The sequence below is a fragment of the Carassius auratus genome, chromosome 47, assembly GCF_003368295.1.
Source record: "Carassius auratus strain Wakin chromosome 47, ASM336829v1, whole genome shotgun sequence".
NCBI classification, from domain to species: Eukaryota; Metazoa; Chordata; class Actinopteri; order Cypriniformes; family Cyprinidae; genus Carassius; species Carassius auratus.
Genome location: NC_039289.1, coordinates 9,923,342 through 9,945,815, shown reverse-complemented (window position 1 = coordinate 9,945,815; position 22,474 = coordinate 9,923,342).

The window sequence follows — 22,474 nt, the reverse complement described above, 5'->3', positions numbered from 1 at the left end:
CTGATTTAAATTCACTTAATTGCTGATTTTTTTTTCTAAAGTGCTTATTTCATTTATTATTGGTGTTGACTGTGTATGTTTGTTCAGGTAAAGGCATATTTTATCAGTAAAATCCATTGAGGTGATATTTTGACCATTTGCTGCTATTCATTTCTCTGCAGCTCAGCAGTTTATCTGCTGCTCTCTGGAGGTCATTGATGATAGTTCATCTTTGAGAGAATTAATGTCATTTATTAGTTTGTATCTCTGTGTAAATCTGTGTAAGTCACCGCTGCATCACAGCCTATAGATACTAACCACAAGTTTTGTATTTCGGTACCGATAGACTCGCTTAAACTTTACATGTTACATACAACAACGTACCTAGAAGTACGATGTAGCCACCTTATGTAAATACAATGGACATGCATTTCAGAGTGGATGGATGTTTCTGAGAGGGTATTTTTTTTTGCCTCATTGTCAATGCAATGTAAAAATAAATTCGAATTGAAACTATTTTACAGTAGATAACCATTTTATTTCATTTTTCTAAGTGAATCAACAAGGGGGGTCGTTGCTCTTAAAGAGACGTGAGGTTTTTTTTACAAACACAATGCTCAATAAAATATTCAGATATTCATAAATCATATATATATATATAGTAATTGTATGACTGAGTGAACATTTAACAGTTTCTGGCAAAGGATCAGAGGGTAGGCCTACACATTTAGGTTATGAAAAGTTAGGAACAGTTTTCAGTTTTCAAATGTTTTTAAAACGCTGAAATGTGTACTTGTTGTGATTTTAACAATCACTAAAGTTAACACAAGTGTTTCTTACAATACACAGTTTATTAACTTTACTTTCACCAAAAATATGTTTTTTTTTTAAATGTTCACTTTTGTGTTTTCATTGTCCTGAACAAAAACATTTTAAGAATGTTTATCAAATGCAAAAACATACTGAGAATATCTAGAAGCCACTACATTATTAAAATATATCTTTAAATAACTGACTAGCAAATATGGAATTTTTTAATCCCTTTTATCATAATAAATTTATTTATTTTTGTTCAGAATCTATTAGGCTGCATCTAAAATCTTTTTTTTTTTTTTTTTTTTTTTTTACAAAGTACTGCATAATATAATGTACCTACATTGATTAATGTAAGGTTTAGTGGTAGTTATAACCTGGTTATTACCCATTTATTTTAATAACTATAACAAGTATATGCAGTAATGGCCAAAAATATTGGCGCCCTTGATAAATATGATCAAAGGAGGCTGTGAAAATTAATCTACATTGTTTATCCTTGTGATCTTTTATTTAAAACATTCCCAAAAATCTGACCTTTCATTGGATATTAAGAATTTAAAATGGGGAGAAATATCATTATGATATATATCATTATGAAATGTTATTGTTGAACATTTACAGAAGTATAACCAAGTTTGAAAGCCCTTTACATGTTTTATTAAATTATTTGATATTAAATGTGTAAATGTAGATAGGAGTATCATCTCCTAAAGTATTTAAACCACAGCAGACACTGACGTAGGCTACTGCAATGCGGCTGTTTCCAATTGAGGTTAAGACAACTCTGAGGACTGAGATACTGTAGGCCTACAGGTCTGAAGATAGTAGCAAGTGGTTTAAGATTAAACTTCAACTGTCATTGGCTGCCAACTGACCAAGAGACCAACAAGTGGCACATATATCTGGATTTCCTGCTCATTGTTTTTTTTTATTTATTTATTTTTTATTGTCACACATACATTTATAAATGATTACGATGAGAACATCAATGTAAATGTAGAACAGTCAGGACATTACAATTGAAAATACAAGGTGCTACTCATGCTCTTTGTTATGTTTTTCATTACATTCAGCTCCCAAAAGCTACAATTTTGTGATCCAAAATATGATAAAAACAGTAGTATTGTGAAATATTATTACAATTCAAAATAATTGGTTTCTATTTTAATATATTTTAAAATGTTACTTATTTGTGATGTAAAGCTGAATTTTTCAGCATCATTACTCCAGTCTTCAGTGTCACATGATCCTTCAGAAATCATACTGATACTACCATACAAATGTTATGGGTATGTGTGTGCGCGTTTAACATAAATTAATGCTTTTATTCAGCAAATATGAATTAAGTTGATTAAAAGTGACAGTGAAGACATTTATAATGTTACATAAGATTATATTTTAAATAAACACTGTTGAGTTTAAAGGGACAGTAAGTAGGAATCACTCCCATCTAGTGGTGAAATTGTATTTTGCATTCAAACTAATTTTGCTCTCCAGCGCCTCGCTTTTTCAAATGCGCGTTGCATCTACGGTAGGCGATATGTACCAAAAAGCTTTGACAGGATGTCTTCTAATAGCACTTCGTCGAGTTTTCCTTCAGGTGAACAGGTGTGTTATTTCAAACAAATTGCAACATGACAACTAACAAACGAATGTTACAGTATGAATTACTGACTGTGGAAAACATGAAATATTGTAATTAGTAGTTATGTCTTCTTTATTCGTTATATTTTCTGAATTATATGCATTGTTAGATATAAAAAAATATATTATAATATAGACTGTAACACTGACTTACCTGTCGAGAAGAAAACTGGCCACTTCAGCGTCTCTTTTGAAATCTTTATCAAGCATTAGCTCTTTCCACCTAGAAAAAGCTTCCCCGACATTAACTCTTGTTTTCTGTAATCTACGGTCACATTTCCTTTTACGTTCTATTTTTGACTGTTTTGGCGACGATGTTTTCTTCTCCTGTGGCGCGGCATATGTATGGTCCATAATAAGAATGCAATCCAGACTTTTAAACTTGCCGGTGCAGTTTCAAGCGCCTCTCACTGCTCTGCACCTGCATTTCTGGCTCTGACCGAAAACGCGCTGTGGAAACGCGTTGGCTTAGTACTTTTTGTCCCTCTCTGCTATTATAGTTTTGCAAGATGGCGGAACTACATGGAAGCCTCCATCGACCTACCCGTCCCAAAGATAATAAATTCTTCATTTACAAGGATTAGTTTAAACATTGGCATAGGTATTTGTACACCATTGAGGGCATATTTATGAATAAAAACATTGATTTTAGATAATAAAATACCTAAAAAGTTACTTATTGTCCCTTTAACCACACTGTGCAGCATGTACATTAAGAATATATACGTATATTAAAAAAGGATGTACAAAACAATTTGTCAGTTGTCACATACAGTATATGTATAGCATGATTCATAATACTTATAATAATTACAAATTCATTTACATATTTTATTTGAAATAGATATATAAACATCAATAATAATTTATAATGAACATTCACCATAGAACAGCACATTTAAGACAGACACTCAGTTTATTTTTAGATACAAACACATTTTAAATAAAGCAGGTCTTCACAGCAGACTTGACAACAGATGGACCATTTACTAATGAATGTGATGATGATGTTTAATAAGTGTCTGTTCATACAATCATCATACGATCAGTTAAACTGTATCTTTTTCCTGGTCTACACAAATTAGCCTTCTAAATTAGTTTAAAAGAAAGTTTTTTACTCAAAGAGTAACACCAGAGACAGTTTATAAGAGACATGTCACTTCCTCAATCCTCAATACAACTATATAAGGAAAACCCGTAACGGCAAAATGGCGGTTGTGTGCACATGCCCCACCCCTCCTGCTGGAAAGCGAATCATCTGCTTTTAACAGTCAAGCCGGGAAACATTTAAGCCTATCGTCTGGCTCCACTGACGTATGCGCACAGTTCAGGAACCCTTTCGCATGCGTAGTAAAGGTATAGCCTGTGGGGAAAAAGGGGTTTTAAACCTTATTTTGGGGCAAAGTCAGCAATTTTTTTCAGCGATTTTTATCATATTTCACTGCTGTTTCTATACATGATGTTTTTATGTTCCAGTGACATGTGAAAGTGCAGTTCTGACTCTCTAATCACAGAACTCATGTATTTTGGTGATTTCGCATAAATTTACCCTATCATAAAACTATTTGGTTTGGGTATTATAATTTATATACAACCTGTGTCCACACATCAGCTTTATAAAAGTGGTTTTCCAGTAGTTGTGTTTTTCCATTGGAAAAAAACTAAGAATGAAACAGTGTGATGATCGGGAACACAGGGACACAGGAGATGAGAGATCCAAAAGCAGTGTGAGTTTTAATGGGTAATCCAAATCAGAATCCAACAAGCAGGGGGTCAAAACCAAAATCAATCCCAAAACACAAACAAACAGGAACAGGAACTCGAAACTAGGAACGCGAGGAAACTGGGTGACAGAAAGTAAGGACTTCATGCAACAAACAGAAACAGAATGGTTTAAATAGGCAGGGTAATGACTATGAAGTGAAGACACTTGAGTGCAATTAACAGGAGTGCAATTAATGTGATGAAGGGACAAGGCCTTGTGGGAATTGTAGTGCCTGCGGTGAGGTGCCTATGGGGAAGTGAGACCACTAGTGGAGACCCAGGGAAACACAGAACAGACACCGTGACTTTTCCCCATCTTCTACGGAGCAGCTACCAGATGCTCCACCCAAACACAACAACAGACCAAGGAACACAGAGACCAGGAGGGAGGTGGACCGGCAGAGGAGCAGGGGGAGGGACGGAGTGCCAGGCAACAGAGGGAAACAGAAACAGGAAGTGCAAACAACAAAAACAAGCAGCCCAGGAGGGAGGTGGACCAGTGGAGGACCAGGGAGAGGGACGGAGGTCAAGGTAATATATGGAAACAGAGACAGGAAGTGCAAAAAACAAAAACAAGGAGACCAGGAGGGAGGGGGACCGGCGGAGGACCAGGGGGAGGGACGGAGGGCCAGGTAATAGAGGGTAACAGATACAGGAAGACAGGGCAGGAATCCAGGGTGGAGCAAGGTGGAACTGGAGCCATGCAGTCAAGACAGAAACCCACCAGGGCGGCGCAGAAGACCACCACATCCGTGCGGTCGAGACCGAAGCCCACCAGAGCGGCGCAGAAGACCACCACAGTGGGATTGATGACACAGGAGAGCAAGTCTGGTTAGGCAAGTCTGAAACAGAGAACATGATCAGGTTAAGGGTGGCCTCCGTGGCCACGACAGGATAAGTAAAGCGCTCAGAGAGTTCGGCTGAGACGTGACGAGACTCTGGAAGTTCCGCAGAGATGGGAAGAGGCTCTGGTAGTTCAGCAGAGACGTAGAGAGGCTCTGGTAGTTCAGCAGAGACGTGGAGAGACTCTGGTAGTTCGGCAGAGATGTGGAGAGGCTCTGGTAGTTCAGCAGAGACGTGGAGAGGCTCTGGTAGTTCAGCAGAGACGTGGAGAGGCTCTGGTAGTTCAGCAGAGACGTGGAGAGGCTCTGGTAGTTCAGCAGAGACGTGGAGAGGCTCTGGTAGTTCAGCAGAGACGTGGAGAGACTCTGGTAGTTCAGCAGAGACGTGGAGAGGCTCTGGTAGTTCAGCAGAGACGTGGAGAGGCTCTGGTAGTTCAGCAGAGACGTGGAGAGGCTCTGGTAGTTCAGCAGAGACGTGGAGAGACTCTGGTAGTTCAGCAGAGACGTGGAGAGGCTCTGGTAGTTCAGCAGAGACATGGAGAGATTCTGGTAGATCCGTGGTGTTCAGACTGGATTCAGGAAGATCAATGGTGACTTGACTCTGCTCATGAAGACCATTGGTGACTTGACTCTGCTCATGAAGATCATTGGTGACCTGACTTTGCCCATGAAGATCAATGGTGATTTGCATTTGCTCATGAAGATCAATGGTGACTTGCCTTTGCCCATGAAAAACAATGGTGACCTGCCTTTGCCCAAGAAGATAGTCTGTGACTTGACATTGCCCATGAGGAACACTGGTGACTTGACTTTGCCCATGAAGAACACTGGTGACTTGACTTTGCCCATGAAGAACACTGGTGACTTGCCTTTGCCCATGAAGATCATTGGTGACCTGACCCGACTCTGGAGTGTCAACGGAGACCTGACCCCACTCTGGAGTGTCAACGGTGACCTGACCCCACTCTGGAGTGTAAACGGGAACCTGACTCGACTCTGGAGGGTCAACGGGAACTGGACTCAACTGTGGAGGGTCAACGGGAACCTGACTCGACTATGGAGGGTCAACTGTAGCTGTCATCTTGTGCAGAGGTGCTGGATAGGCGGCCATCTTGTGCCATGGCTCTGGGACGGTGGCCACCTTGTGCAGTGGTGCTGGGCCGGTGGCCAACTTGTGCTGTGGTGCTGGGCAGGCGGCCACCTTGTGCTGTCGCGCTGGGCTGGCGACCACCTTGTGATGTGGTGCTGGGCTGGCGGTCTTCCTGTCTGTAGACCCCGGTCTAGAGTCGGCCATCCCACCGGGAGAGACAGGTGTGGCTGGGGTATTCCACGGAGACCAATGTTGTAGGTAAAAGATGAACCCCCAAAAATCAAAGATGTCCAACTGATCCATTTTCCTCTCTGGCACCAGGTCATCCAGACCGGCGTTGAAAAGGTCCTTCAGGGCCGCATCATTATATCCCATAACATTCCGCCAGGGTCCAGAACACATGTGCCACACCACCCACTTCATTCCCCTCTTGACGGAGGGTGGTTAATTTGCGGAATCTCGCCCTCTGCTCTTGTGACCGTGACGATCGGGAACACAGGGACACAGGAGACGAGAGATCCAAAAACAGTGTGCATTTTAATGGGTAATCCAAAACAGAATCCAACAAGCAGGGGGTTAAAACCAAAAATCAATCCAAAACACAAACAAACAAACAAACAAAAAGCAACAGGAACAGGAACTCGAAACTAGGGACACGAGGAAACTGGGTGACGGAAGGTAAGGACTCCTTGCAACAAACAGAAACAGACCAGTTTAAATAGGCAGGGTAATGACTATGAAGTGAAGACACCTGAGTGCAATTAACAGGGGTGCAATTACTGTGATGAAGGGACAAGGCCTTGTGGGAATTGTAGTGCCTGCGGTGAGGTGCCTATGGGCAAGTGAGACCACTAGTGGAGACCCAAGGAAACACAGAACAGACACCATGACAAACAGTTACTAATCGTTATATAATCCATTCTCAAATTAACATATAAATAATATCAGTCAAAAAAAAAAAAAAGGAAACTACAAAATGACAACAAATACACCTGTCTATCGAGAAGAGCATTGATATTTTAAACAATTAAATTTTTTTTCTTAAAGGGTTAGTTTAAAAAGGAAAAATTTTTCATTAATAACTCACCCTCATGCCGTTCCAAAACCGTGAGACCCAGTTTATCTTCAGAACACAGTTTAAGATATTTTATATTTAGTCCGAGAGTTTTCTTTCCCTCCATCAGTGATTCTCAACCTTGTTCCTGGAGCCCCAACACGCATATATTTTGTGTTGTATTTCCTGGTTTTTGCCTGCGTATCTTGTTTTTGTATGTCTTCATCGCATCTAACTGTCTTTAAGCACACATGTTATGCATACAGGCTGCTCATTAAAGTCACCAAACCAGTTCAAAAACAGATTCAAGTGTGGCCGGAAGGATCGTCAGAGGCTCTTCAAGACTGTTTTGACACAACTGACTGGAATATGTTTAAGCAGGCTGCCACATACAATAACACCACTGACCTCCAAGAGTACTCCGAGACTCTCACTGCCTACATCACCAAGTGTATTGATGTTGGATGACAGGGAAGGTCAACAGACTCCTGAAGACACGGAACACTTCATTCAGAGCTGGAGATGAGGTGGGCCTGAACAGCCAGGGCCAACCTGTCCCACGGTATCAGAGAAGCTAAGAGACATCACTCTAGAAGGATAGCCCATCAATTCAGCGACAGCATAGACACTTGAAGCCTGTGGCAGGGGATACAGACCATTATGGACTACAAGCCCCCACTGTGGACCTGTGACAGCATATCTCTCTGCTGAACGAGCTGAACACTTTCTTCGCTCGCTTTGAGAAACAAAACAGCAGAGCTCACTGATGTCTTCACAGACATTTTCAACATCTCACTAAGTCAGGCTGTTGTTCCCACAGGTTTCAAAGCTACCACCATCATTCCAATTTACGAAGAAGCCATCTCCATCCTGCTTCAATGACTACCGTCCTGTTGCACTTACTGTTTGCCAATCCTCATGAAGTGCTTTGACCGGTTAGTCATGTAGCACATCAAGTCTTCCCAGTCCCCTCCCTGGACCCCTTCCAGTTGGCATACCGGTCTAACCACTCGACAGATGATGCTATCACAACTGCCCCCCACTCAGCACTCACACATACAGATAAAAAGGACTCATATGCCAGAACACTGTTCATAGACTTCAGTTCAGCATTCAACACAATCATACCTCAACAGCTCATTTACAAACTGGTCCAGCTGGGCCTCAAGACTTTGCTGTGCAACTGACTTGTTGGATTTTCTGACTGGAAGACCTCAGGCAGTACAGGTCGGCAGCAACACATCCAGCACCATCACACTGGACACTTGGGGCCCCCAAGGATGTGTGCTGAGCCCTTTCCTCTTCACTGTGCTGACCCATGACTGCACACCGTCACACAGCTCCGACCTCTTTATTAAGTTTGCGGATGACACAATGACTGTGGTGGGTCTCATTATCAACAAAGATGAGACAAACTTCAGAAGCGGGGTGAGCCGCCTGGCTGGGTGGTGCAGTGATAACAATCTCTCTCTGAATGTGGAAAAGATGAAGAAGATTGTTGTGGACTTCAGGAAAGTGCACACTCAGCATGATCCTCTGACCATCAACGGTGCGACTGTGGAGAGAGTGAGCAGCACCAAGTTTCTGGGTGTGCACATCACAGGTGACCTCTCCTTGACCGGCAACACCACAGCACTGGCCAAGAAATCACAGCAGCGTCTCTACTTCATACGCAAACTGAGGAGAGCCAGAGCCCAGCCCCCCATCATGTACACCTTCTACAGAGGAACTATTAGTGTGGTGTGAGGCCTGCAATGCATCCTGCCAGAAGACTGTGCAATGCATAGTGAAAGCAGCTGAGAAGATCATTGGTGTCTCTCTCCCCTCCCTCCAGGACATTTATGGAACTCTTCTCACCCACAGAGACCTCTGCATCGCATGTGATTCCACATACCAGTTACACAACTTCTTCAGTCTGCTGCCATCAGGGAGTCTCAAGGCCAGGACCAGCAGGACAGCTTCATCCATTAGGCTGTCAGGAAGCTGAACTTGCTCCCGAACTTGCCCCCCGTCCCTCTTCTGTCCCAGGCACCACTGAGCTATGAAACCCCCCCCACCAGATCCCACACCCCCAGGTCCTTCCACCCCCCCCCTCCAATTAACATACTTTGGCATGCACCAGTCACTTTGTGCAGGACTGGTCAGCTCACTACCTCATTAAGCATGGAACTGACGTCATTCTACTACCTCATCAGTCAGTTTAAATAAAATAACTGCTCTTGTCAGGGACAGAAACACTGGATCCAGTTGCGAATGAACAATGATGTTTATTTAAATGCTCAAGAGAACAAACAAAGCCAGACAGTATGTACAAGTCTCTGGGGATTTGGGACCCCTGTCAGAGACCATGTCCATTTGGAGGCTATGAATACGAAAAATGTGGTCTGTGACAGCAACCACTGTTTCTCTGGCAGAAGGTTATTTGGGCTTAAGGATAAAATGAGTACTCTTCGAGAACCTGTCCACCATGGTTAAAACCACCATGTTACACTGGGAGGCAAAGTCCATAAACCTCTGCAGGGCCTTGCGGGAATCTGGAGTTGGCCAATCTACCACTGCCTGAATCTTGTCGGGATCCATGCGCATCCCCTCGGACGACACAATAAATCCTAGAAAGGGGACAGACTGTGGAAGAAAAACTCATTTCTCCGCCTTGACGAAAAGCCCATTCTCTAACAGCCTCTGAAGCACTTGTCTGACATGCTGAATGTGTTCCTGGAGAGACGAGGAAAATATCAATATGTCATCCAGGTAAATATATAGAAATTGATTGACCATGTCTCTCAGCATGTCGTTAACTAGTGCCTGGAAGACCACAGGGACATTTGACAGGCCGAAAGGCATGACTAAGTATTCAAAGTGCCCCCTGGGGGTGTTAAAAGCGGTCTTCCACTCATCTCCCTCCCTGATGCAGACCAAATGATGTGAAGTGAATAAGGATGCTCCCTGCAGTTTTTCGAAAGCTGAAGACATCAATGGCAAGTGATAAGTATTCCTTACCGTGATGTTGTTCAGCCCTCAATAGTCAATACAAGGGTGCAGGGTACCATCCTTCTTACCCACAAAGAAGAATCCCGCACCTGCAGGAGAAGAGGAAGTGCGGGCGAGTTTGGCTGCTAGAGAATCAGAAATATATTTCTCCATAGCCTCCCTCTCCGGAGCGGAAAGTGAGTATAACCCGCCCATAGACAGAGACGTAACTGGCAATAACTCTTTGGCATAGTCATAGGGACGATGCAGAGGAAGAGAAGCAGCCCGGGACTTACTGAACACCTCCTTCAGGTCTGAGTACTCCCCGGGCACACTAGACAGGTCTGTCGTTCCTCTGCAACACAGAACAAGACACAGAAGAACAAGCAGACTCCAAACAAGATGCATTAAATTTTCACTCCAAGACATGATAGTGTTCTGCCACCAGTTTATGTGAGAGTTGTGTGGCACCGACCTGTCGTGCTGCCGTAGATCCGCCAACACTCTGGCCACCTCTTTGCCAGACACAGCACGATCTAACACCTTCCTAGTGTTATCTGTATGCATGAAGGTATGAGAGTAACGCAATTTCAATTCTCTGTATGTATGTACTGTACATGGGGAACAATTGACAATAAAGCAGACTAGAATTTATTTAACGTGATTAATCACTGATATACTAATTTTACTAAAGCATTAAAGGTGCTGTAGGGAACTTTTGTAAAAAAATATTTTTTACATATTTGTTAAACCTGTCATTATGTCCTGACAGTAGAATATGAGACAGATAATCTGTGAAAAAAAAATCAAGCTCCTCTGGCTCCTCCCAGTGGTCCTATTGCCATTTGCAGAAAGTCATGCGCTCCCGGTAAAAAACAACCAATCAGAGCTGCGGTCCGTACCTTTGTGATTCTTCATAGACATAAACAGAGAGAAGAAGCTCCGGCTACAATGTTCTTCCGCAAGACGCAAGCAGTTCTGTTTATTAACCGCTAGAGCATCAAAAGTTCCCTACTGCAGCTTTAATTTACAATTACCATTGATGTTGGTGTACATGAAGAATTTAGCATTTTATAAGCTAATTCATTGTTTAAATTATTGGTAATCTTTCTATTTTTAGTAACATTGAGCTGAGACAGAACAACAAGTTTATGTGATAACAGAAAATAGAAATAAATATTTCAAAAGCAGTCTTCTTAGACAACTCAAACTATCCACCACAAAATCATATTTTATTGGAAAAGTAACAGTTACTTTTTTGCACAATACTAACACAGTTCACTATAACACTACAACAAGATAATATGATAGTAAATGTAATTGTATGAGTAAAACATTTACTGATATTTTGAAAATGTGCTGGTAATGATTATCTGCAGCTAAGCAGTTCCTCTGGTGCCCTCTGTAGCTAATTAATGACAGTTAATCGCAGAGAAATCTGGAAATATTATGTGCACCAACATAGTAAAAAAAAAAAAGTATTTAAGTTTGTACATGTGCTAATGTATTTCTTGAAAGTGAAGATTTGTGGATGTGTATTATCCTGACTGATTTTGTTATTAAAATTATCCTGATTTTAATCATTCGGATTGATGACAAATGTTGTCTAAAGAAGCAGAGAAGACAGACAAAGAAATTAAAAGGAAATTAATGTTAGGTCAATTTATTCTTTTGCATCTCTGTGTATATATGTGATTTTATCACACAAGTCTACTCAGGAGTTAACAGTAATTCACAGAGTTATGGAGGAAAGGGTTCAGGTGGGGCACTATATACAAGTAAACAATTTGATATGAGAGAAAATCAACTTGCCCTCCTTTTGCTAATCACCATGTCACACCCTCCACCACAACAGACATACAATACTCGAGACCCCCAGAGAACATCATTCTGGGCCCCTCCCACCCCTATGCACTCTTTACCCCCAGTAGTGAAGCCCAGTAGCGGGATCAACTGGACACAGTCTTGCCGAATAATAAATCTTCCCTCAGCTGTCAGTACTGAATGTCTGTGTAATGTCACTGAGATTTGCTTGAACTATGGTGCATCTCTACACAAGCACATTGCTGGTTACATGTGGCTGCTTGTTTTCAAACTCTGGGCTTTTAAGTGACCCAAAACTTTAAATGAGTATTAAGGGGGTTTAGCTCAAGGGACTTGAAACTGGAATAGACCAATGCTTGTAAGATGGGCGGGAAACAGGGTCTGCCCTAGATCAAAGCCACAGGTTCTGCGTGTTTGCAAAGAAAGACAGACTCACACTTAATAGTATACATGTCACACATGTTGTACTTGGTGAAATCACACTCACCACCATGTATTATCATTATTTTCTAAACATGTACCATGAAGTACTATGTAAATGCAATGTGCATGAATTATATATCTAATACATTAGTATGAAACTTTATTTTTATATGGGTTAAACAATGATAGTCAAATTAAATGAAACCAGTTTTCTATATGTTAAAATCCCTACATGCCAGCTATCCATTAGCAAAACTGCAGTCATTCATTTTATGTTCTTTTTTCTTTTTCTTTTTAATGAGCCCTAGATTTTCAGCAATTATAGTACGACAATGTAGAAGCATTTTTTTTTTTTTTTTTATCAAAGCCTCTGAGAAGGACTCTATAAATCCATGTGAGATGGCTTTGACATTTGGTGTCTATAAACTGTTGGATATTCACAGCAATAGAACACTCAGTATCAAGAGTCAGTGTGTTAAAGCACTTAATAAAATCAAATTATCTGACAATAATTATGTAGACCTACGTAGTATACAAACAGACAGCAAACTGCAACACTGCTAGGTTTCCGCTTGAGGTTTAGACAACTATGAGAACTGAGATACATAAATATATAAAGGTACCGGAAAAAGAAAACCTACACTCAATTAAGGTTAAACCTCCACTCTAGACAAAGGTGACAGACCTTGTTTGTCATTGGCTGTCAAGTGACAACCAGTGGAACATATTTATGGTTTTGGTTTAGCACTTCAGTTGAGTTTAACCACACTGTGCAGTGTGTATATTTGAATGCAGTTTGTATTATATAGGCCTAAGCACACACAAAACAGTACATTCAACTTTCATAAGACTTTTATAAGGTTTACTTATTACTTATTACTTATTATTTATTTGTTATTTATTTACACACTGTATCTGATAAGGATGTGTTTCATATAGTCAGTGTTTCATACTGAGTTCATACAGTCATAAACTCATCAAAAGAGACTGTGACTTTATTTATTATGACGCTAAAATCGCATTTACTACTTGAGTATTTATTTAAATTAAATTATATTTACATTATTTATTTCTGTACTATATATATATATATATATATATATATATATATATATATATATATATATATATATATATAGTGCATAAATAATGCAAATATAATTTATTTTAAATTCTTATTCTTATATAAATGTGCAATTAGATTTACAATAGTTTTTAATATTAAAAACTATTGTAAATCTAATTGCAAATTTAATGTAGGTATAAGAATTTAAGGAATTAAAGGAAGTCATATTTATATTATTTAATTGTTTAGATCCAGAAAATATTTACAAATGCAAAAATTCAACAAATCAATAATAAATTGTTATGAATCCACAAAATCTTTAACTATCAAAGATGATTTCCTTTTTTTTTTTTTTACATATTAAATTACACAGGTATTAATAAAGCATATTAGCAGTATAAACAGTTATGTCTATTATAAAAATAATAATAATAATAATATAAATAAAATAAAAATAATAATTTGAAAATTTTCCAGATATTTCGAGCTCTTCTAGGTCCAAACGCATGTAAAAACTCAACCAAACAGGCTCCATATTTACACATTCTATATTTCAAGAGCCTTCCATTTGTGTTAAAATTTAATATACAGACCAAGGAAAGATTGCTAACAGAATTGAAAGTAAACCAAATAGTAAACAAAAAATTCTTAAACCCATATATAATCTGAAGCAGGGGTTCCATACGTTTGATGCCAGATTCCAGAATATGATGATTCCCTAAAATATAAAGGCAGTTATATTTTAATGTATAACATTCTGTCATTCATACAATATTTAAACAATAAAAATATTTTGAATAAAACAAACTAAGTAAACAAACAAGATACAAAAAACAAAAACACATTTTTACACTTTATTTTTAAAAATGTTTCTACCGACCCACTTTGAAATCTTCTAATGTCGAATGTTAGGCTGGCTGTTATTTTGCAGGTTAAATCTGTCTAGTTTGTGGTTAGATGTTTACATGAACATCAACAAGAGCAGTCATACAAGTGTTTAAGATTTTGGTGGCTTTAGAGCAGCATAGGTGCTGTTGATTTGGCTTGACCGAACATTTCTACGCAGCTTGGAAAAATCCACCTCGGCGTACTGAAAGAGCAATGAGAGCAACACATTTATCATTTCAGAAGTTAAGTTGTCTCAGATACTATAGTTGGATTAATAGGTCAGCAAAAATCCTCGCTAATAGAAACACATTTTATAAATGTAAAAGTTTGATGGTGGTTTCACATGATCTACCTGTAATAGGTTCGGGTCCTGATGCTGTTCTATAACTTGCATCTGCTGTAGATTAGTATTGATTTGTTCTGATTTGTCTGCTGAACTTCTTTCCCCAACAACAAAAACTTTTATTACTCCTAAAAGGAACAGTGATTTAATCAGATTCAGTATTTACAAATACTGCATTGTAAATATATATATATATATATATATATATATATATATATATATATATATATATATATATATATATATATATATATATTACATGATAAGGACATATATGTGACATAAATGGCAAAATACCAATGAAATTGTGAAAATTAAGAACCTTTACAGGAGAACAGCATCATATTAGTGTTTTTACAGATTAACTCACCTATCAGAAGAATTATCAGAAGTCCGTTCATCAGAGCAGAAATGATTATAATAATCTGCCATTGTGTTTGATTCTGATCAATAAACTTCACCACAGTATGATTGTGACACTCAGTTAGATGAGCTGATTCTGTAAAGAAAGTGTCCACAGTCTGTTATTATAACAAGTTTGACTGTTGGTACACTGGCTGTAATTTTGTGAAACTGAAAATAGATTGAACATTGGAGATAGTACATGTATATAATTATAAGTATTTAAAAAATGAGACAAAAAACTTATTTGATGATCAATACATCTTTTTCACTGAAGGATAAATAGACTTACCAGTGAAGTATATTCTGGTGCTGTTGCTGAGTTTTGGAGGTGTTTCTGTGTTCATACAGTAATAAACTCCTAATTCATCAGCAGTCACATTATTAATAACCAGACGATGTTTAAACTGCACTGAATATTTATTTCTGAATGATTTATTTGGGTAAAAAGGTGATTTTGGTGTTGGAAATGTTCGTAGAATCAGTGTCGGAGGATCTGCTGTTTTCAGTAAAATCCAATAAACCTCATTTTCATCAAGATCACAGTTTATGGTCACATTTGATCCTAAATCAGTCAGTAGATCTGAAACTGCAGCTTGACAACAGATCAATACATCTATAAGGTAAAATAATAATAATAATAAAATAAAAACATGCATCATAATTATTATTAATTTTTTTAAATCACTTTAAAGCATAACGTTTTTTAAACGTTTTTTTTTTTGTAAGCACATAATTATTTTCATAGTATGAAATACACTCACAAAGCTGAAGCTGAAGGATCTTCATGTTGTTGCTGTAAATGAACCTTGTTCCCTTCACACGACACTGAAGCTGAAGTCTAGTGCAGCTCTGAAGCAAAGACAGGAACAAACTTCTGCCACATCAATAGGAAGAAGTTTGCTGACCACACATCATCATCACTTTAGTTACTGTATCAAGTTAAGCACATTTATTTGTGTGTACCTGGTATAAGCTATGTTATGGGGTCCAAATGTCCCCAAAAGTATAGTATTACCAGTATATTTTGGCCTTGTAGGAACATTTTAGGTTCCAATGAGGAAAACAGCTGATAAATCATACAGAATGTGATTGTCTGAGTTTTGTGTGAGGGGGTATGTTTAAGGGTAGGGGTAAAGGGGATAGAAAATACCATTTATGTAATATCCCCATAATGATATCAGTGTGTGTGTATGTGTGTGTACTGTATATTACACACTGTTTTTCCATATGATATTTCATCATTAAAACATTAGATAAACCTGCCTCAGTAACTAATACTAGTAACTAGTCCCCATTACCCCCACCACCAAAAAGCACTGCAACAATGATCACCTGATCTGATTCACCACCAAATTATTTTCTTGAGTCAATTTTATTTTGTTATTTAAAAAATAGAGTGCATGTAATCCCATTGACAAACCAATGATCATAATGATCTCATTATTTTAATGAATTTAAATGAAAAATATTAATTAATGAAAAAAATGAAAAAAGATTTGTCTATAGTTTTTGGAACAACTTTATTTCGTAAGACCATTTTATAACATACAACACCCATTTAATATTTTATGTTTATTTTATAAATGTTCTTTGAGACCTATATTCCTAAAGAGTTTAGCTTTATTATCAACTATTATCAATAAGGACCATCATTGTTAGCTGTACATCAGCTGAAGGAAAACATCTTGGTTACATGTGTAACCTTGCACATATGGAACATGACTGCAGGCACCATTAGGTACAGGGATCAGCCTAACTGGTCTGGACTTCCAACTGGGCTTTGTTGCAGTGATAGATTCAGGGGTTAAGACAGAAATGAGAGGGAAGTTATATGTCTTGAAGACATGTTCAGAGACAGGTTCTGACAGATGTCCTCATCGGTAGTAGGATCAGACTTCAACATTGACTTAAAAACTTTCTCAGGAGCTGGAGCCATCACTGGAGCAGACTCAGGGGCTAGAGCCGAAACTGGGACTGCTCTTTCAGTAGTGGGAGTGGACTCTGCGACTGCTCTCTCAAAAGTGGGCTTTAAAACTACATCTTCCTCTACAGTGGGCCCAGAAACTTCATCCTCTGCAGTGGGCTCAGAAACAACTTCCTCTGTAGTGGTATCTACAGGCTCCATGACTAGAGCAGACTCTGGAGTTTCACTTTCAGGGATTTCATACTTGGTAGCAAGAATTTATTTCCCGGACTGGACGAGACTGGCAAGAGATTCAGAAAAGTCCTCTGTGGCCATCAGAATAGGATGCCTGGGAACGGACTCCATGGATGTGACAGCAGGCATTGACAACATCCCAGAGAAGGACTCTGTGAACATGACAGGACTGGAAGAACTCTGAGGGCATGACATGACTAGCAAGTACAGCTATTCTGGACCTCACATAAAATGACTAGATGACTAGATTCTACTGGGACTTGAGAAGGAGGACTAGTAGATAGCACAGGCTTTACTTTTCGTCTGCTTTCGACGGGTTGATACTGTGCACTTGATTGCCTCTGTAGTATCTGCAGACAACTCGTCCAACTCAGGCAAAATTGTAGAAATGGCTGGAGTGGGCTTGACTGGCTTAGAAATGTCAGCAGTGAAGGATCACAAGACCCTTTGGCTACGATGAATGCATAGTCAGTTGCTCCGCTCACTTTGTTGAAATGTACTATAATCCTGTCAGTAAATATCGATCTAATTTCTATTTAACCCACCATGAATACTTAATTAATCAAAGACAGCTGGAAAAGAGAAATTGAGCAATTACTAATTAAGAAAAAATTCAAAGACTCAATCTCCAGAGGAGATCTTGATTTCGCTATCATGAATGGCATTAAGTTAGCATTGGAGCAGCAACAGCATAATTTGGATTAAATTGTAGCCTCAACAGTAAGAAAAGCTGGAGACTCTGTATTATCCCCTGCATTGCGTGACCTGCTTCTGGACATACAAACGACCAACGATTCTGTTAAAGCTCTGAAAACAGAATTTTACATATTAGCTACTACACCAAAGCAGGCACGTGACCGGATTGATTCAGTTCAAGTGGCTGCATGTGAGGATAGATGGATTGTTACCAATTTAAAAAAGCAAGTAGAACAACTTACAGATACGTTGACAGACAGGGGCGCAGTGGTTCATGTAGGTTGTCTACAAACCGGAAGGTTGGTGGTTCAATCCCCAGCTCCACCTGACCAAGTGTCGAGGTGTCCTTGAGCAAGACACCTAACCCCAGCTGCTCCCGACGAGCTGGATGTCGCCTTGAATGGCTGACACCGCAGTCGGTGTGTGAATGAGTGTGTGAATGGGTGAAAGTGAGGCAAATTGTAAAGCACTTTGGATGGCCATGTGGTCTGTTGAAAGCGCTATATAAATGCAGTCAATTTACCATTTACCCTCCCAGTCTCCCACTCCCACCTCCTCCAGTCAGTTCCTCTGCTTCATTTCTGCTGGTTCCGCTCAGCCCTGAATTTTCTGTTTCTCCGCTGGTTCTGCCCAGCCCTGAATCTCTTGTGTCTCCGCTGGTTCCGCCCAGCCCTGAATCTCCTGTATTCCCTCCCAGCCTCCCTCTCCCACCTCCTCCTAGACCTGCCAGTTCCCCTGATCCACTTCCGCTGGTTCAATCCAGCTCCGTATCTCCTGTCTCTCTGCTGGCCCTGTCCAGCCTTGATCATGTGTTTCCTCCCATCCTTCCTCTCTCATCTCCTCCTAGACCAGCCGCAGGACTTCCAGTCTCCAGCTCCGCCTTGGTGTGTGGATTCCCTGTCTCTGCCTCCAGCCTCCGAGCCCTGGACTCCTCCTCGGTCCTTCGACCCAGCAACAAGTGAAAGAAAGAGAGCAGGTAACAGCAAGCCAGGAGACAGAGGCTGGTGAGAAAGAAGATAATGTAGAGGCACAAGTGTTTTCTATAGTTTTTACTATAACAGCTGTTCTTAATTATTCTGTAGAACAGAGAAGAAAAAGCCATTAGGTTGGGACAATTTAAGACATTTCAGTTTCTAATCCCAGAGCTATTATTATTTTAAACTTAAAATTGTCTTCTCTATTGTTTCTTTTTCAAAACGGCATCAAAGCATTTGCTGCTGTATCAATACATAATCATCCATATCGATACGCGAATCAGCAAGTATTGCTGTTGTGATGAACCCACACTTACATTTTATTTCTCTATTGTATTGTTTTATTTTGATTTGATTCTGTATTTTATTTTGTCATAAGGTCATCTATTTGTCCAATTAAGTACAGGGCAATAACGTAAAAATAAGTAATACACAGTGGTAAAGGTGTTAGCAGAGTTTAAATAAACATACAAAAGAGTTCATGAGCAGGTCAACGAGTTTGGATACGGTCAAATGGCTAGTGATCATCTCAGTATGTTTTGTGTTTGGTTCATTCTTGATCACACGCGATAGCGCGTGAATTCGCGGAGGAGAACATTCGGGAAGCGCGACTTCTGTTGGATGACGGATGCACTCCGTTTTCACGAAGGACATGGTTGGACCATATGACTTCTTACTTTTTGGATACTTTTTTTTGTCACAGATCTCGTGGTCTTTCTCGGGAGTGGATACCATATCTTTTGGATGTTTTCCAGGACTTTCGCGCCGTCACCCTTTTGAAACAGTGACTGAGACACTACGTGCATGCATGTATGGTAGGATAGTTGAGATGGCCATGCCTAAAGGACAGTGAGATGTATCAGAAGGCTACTAGTAATGTTAATATGTTTTGGGGGTGATTTGAATGTGAATTTTTTTTTGTTTAAGAAAAAAAAACACAAATGTTATATAGTGAGCTGTAAATTTATTTCAAATGGGTTTCAGATAAATGATTGAAACAGATTCATGACTCCATGCCTGTATTTGCTGCTATCCTAGTACGTAACAAAAATTGGGGGCTGGGTCCGGGATATTTACCATTTTGACGAGTCATTTGCATTAAGTCGGCATTTATTGAATCCAAGTGATTGTTTTTTTTCCCTCTCGTAATTATGGCAGCAGCAGTAAAAGAGTTTTTGGAATTACCTACTGTTAAGGGTCTGCAGCAATTGAGAAAAACTGATTTATTGGAAGTTGCTAAGATGCTAAAATTAGCTGGTTTGAATGTAAGTTACAGAAAAATTTGATTGTACAAGTGATAGCACAACATTATCATGATGAGGGTGTTTTTACAAGTGAAGACTTGGCTCAGTTTGGAGCATCTGATGTGGAGCCTCAACCTAAAAGTGGCTCAGACATAGAGTTAAAAATACGACTGATTCAGTTGGAGAGAGAAAGAGAAAAAGAACGTGCCGATGAGAGAGAAAAAGAAAGACAGTTTGAACTGGATAAATTGAAATTGGAAAGAGAAAGAGAAGATAGAGAAATAGAAAGACAGGAACGAATGGAAAAGGAAAGGATGCTGATTGAAAGAGAAAGAATAGAGCTGGAAAGAGAAAAAATAGAAAAACAGCTTCAGTTAGCAAAGTTAGGAAAAGCAGATCCATTAAATACAAACAAATTCAGTGCTAGCAGAGAAGTTAGGTTAGTTCCTCCTTTTGATGAGCTGGAGGTTGACAAATATTTCCAGCATTTTGAAAAAGTGGCTGAGAGTTTGAAGTGGCCCATTGAGTATTGGCCTTTGATGCTGCAAAGTGTTATAAAAGGAAAAGCTCAACAAGCTTATTCAGCTTTGTCTGTTGATGATGCTTCGAATTATGATGTGGTTAAGCAAGCCATTTTGTCAGCTTACGAGTTGGTTCCGGAAGCTTACAGACAGAAATTTAGGAGTCTCAGAAAGATTGATAGTCAGACATATTTTGAATTTGCTCATGATAAGGAGGTGTACTTTGAGCGTTGGTGTACATCTAGAGCAGTCAATAGTGATTTCAAGAAATTGAAAGACTTGATGTTGGTTGAAGAATTTAAGCGGTGTGTAAAGGATGACATTAAGTCTTACCTGGATGAGAAAGACGCGTCCACACTACATGAAGCTGCTAAGTTGGCAGATGAGTATTCCCTCACTCATAAGACTAAGTTTGGATCTCATGATAGGCCATATCCACCTAAGAAGAGTGGTGGTAAATTTAATTCAGCCCAGACCACAGAGGTTAAAGACAGAAGTGCTGATGTTAAGAAAAAGTTTGGTGATACCAGGAAGGAGGCGCCTACGGGTCCTACGTGTCATTATTGCAAGAAACCAGGTCATGTCTTGTCGGAGTGCCTAATTCTTCAAAGAAAGAGAGAAAAGGGGCCCTCGCCTAATGCTTTGGTGAAGTCTGTCACAGAAATGCCTATTGAGTTTGGTTCACGTGAATCATTTTGTCCTTATGATGCTAAAAAGGCTGAGTCGTCTGATCTTCTGAGGGAAGAGTTCCTTCCTTTCGTGTCAGAGGGATTTGTTTCTCCAAGTGAAAATTCTCCTTCTCAACCCATTAGAATTCTCCGTGATACTGGGGCTTCCCAATCGCTTTTGTTAAAAGAGGCATTGCCCTCCTGTGGAAGTGAAGACAAGGCGATAGGGGACTTTATTCTTGTTCAGGGTATTGAGGGGAGAATTGTGACCGTACCTTTGCACTCCGTGTTTCTGAAGTCAGACTTAGTAACAGGACAAGTTAAAGTGGGGCTTATGTCCAGCCTCCCTGTCAAAGGTGTATCTCTTTTACTCGGCAATGACTTAGCTGGTGGAAAAGTCGTTCCCTCTGTTCAGTTGACCTCTAAGCCAAGCACTGAAGATGAGTCTAAGTTAGACTTGGAGTTTTTCCCTTCATGTGCAGTGACTCGAGCTATGGCCAACCAGGCAGGAGAAGAGGAGAACTCGGTACAATAGGTCATAGGTTAGATAGTGGCTCTAGTAAGAGTTCATGTTTTAATGAGTTGTCAGATACTTTTCTTGGAGCAGTCTTTGATCACGATGTTATTAGTTCGCCACAAGAAGTTGGGAACAATTCGTCTGATGGTTTATCTTTGTCAAGAAAGCAATTAATCACTGAGCAAAGCAGTGATCCTGAGATTGCTGAATTGAGAGAAAAAGCTCTCCCTGATGAGGAAATTGTCAAAGTGCCGGTTGGGTTTTACCTGAAAGATGGGGTTTTGATGTGGAAATGGCGACCTCCTGATATTCCTGCCAATGAAGATTGGGCAGTTATTAACCAAGTTGTTGTACCTACAGTTTATAGGAAGCACATACTAACCATGGCACATAACTTACCTCTAGGTGGTCATCTTGGTGTTAACAAGACTGTTAACAAGATCATGAAGCAATTCTTCTGGCCAGGTTTGCGCAAAGATGTTGCAAACTTCTGTCGCACATGCCACACTTGTTAGGTGGTGGGTAAACACCAGTTTGACCCTCCTGTGGCACCATTGAAACCTATCCCAGCCTTTGGTGAGCCTTTTT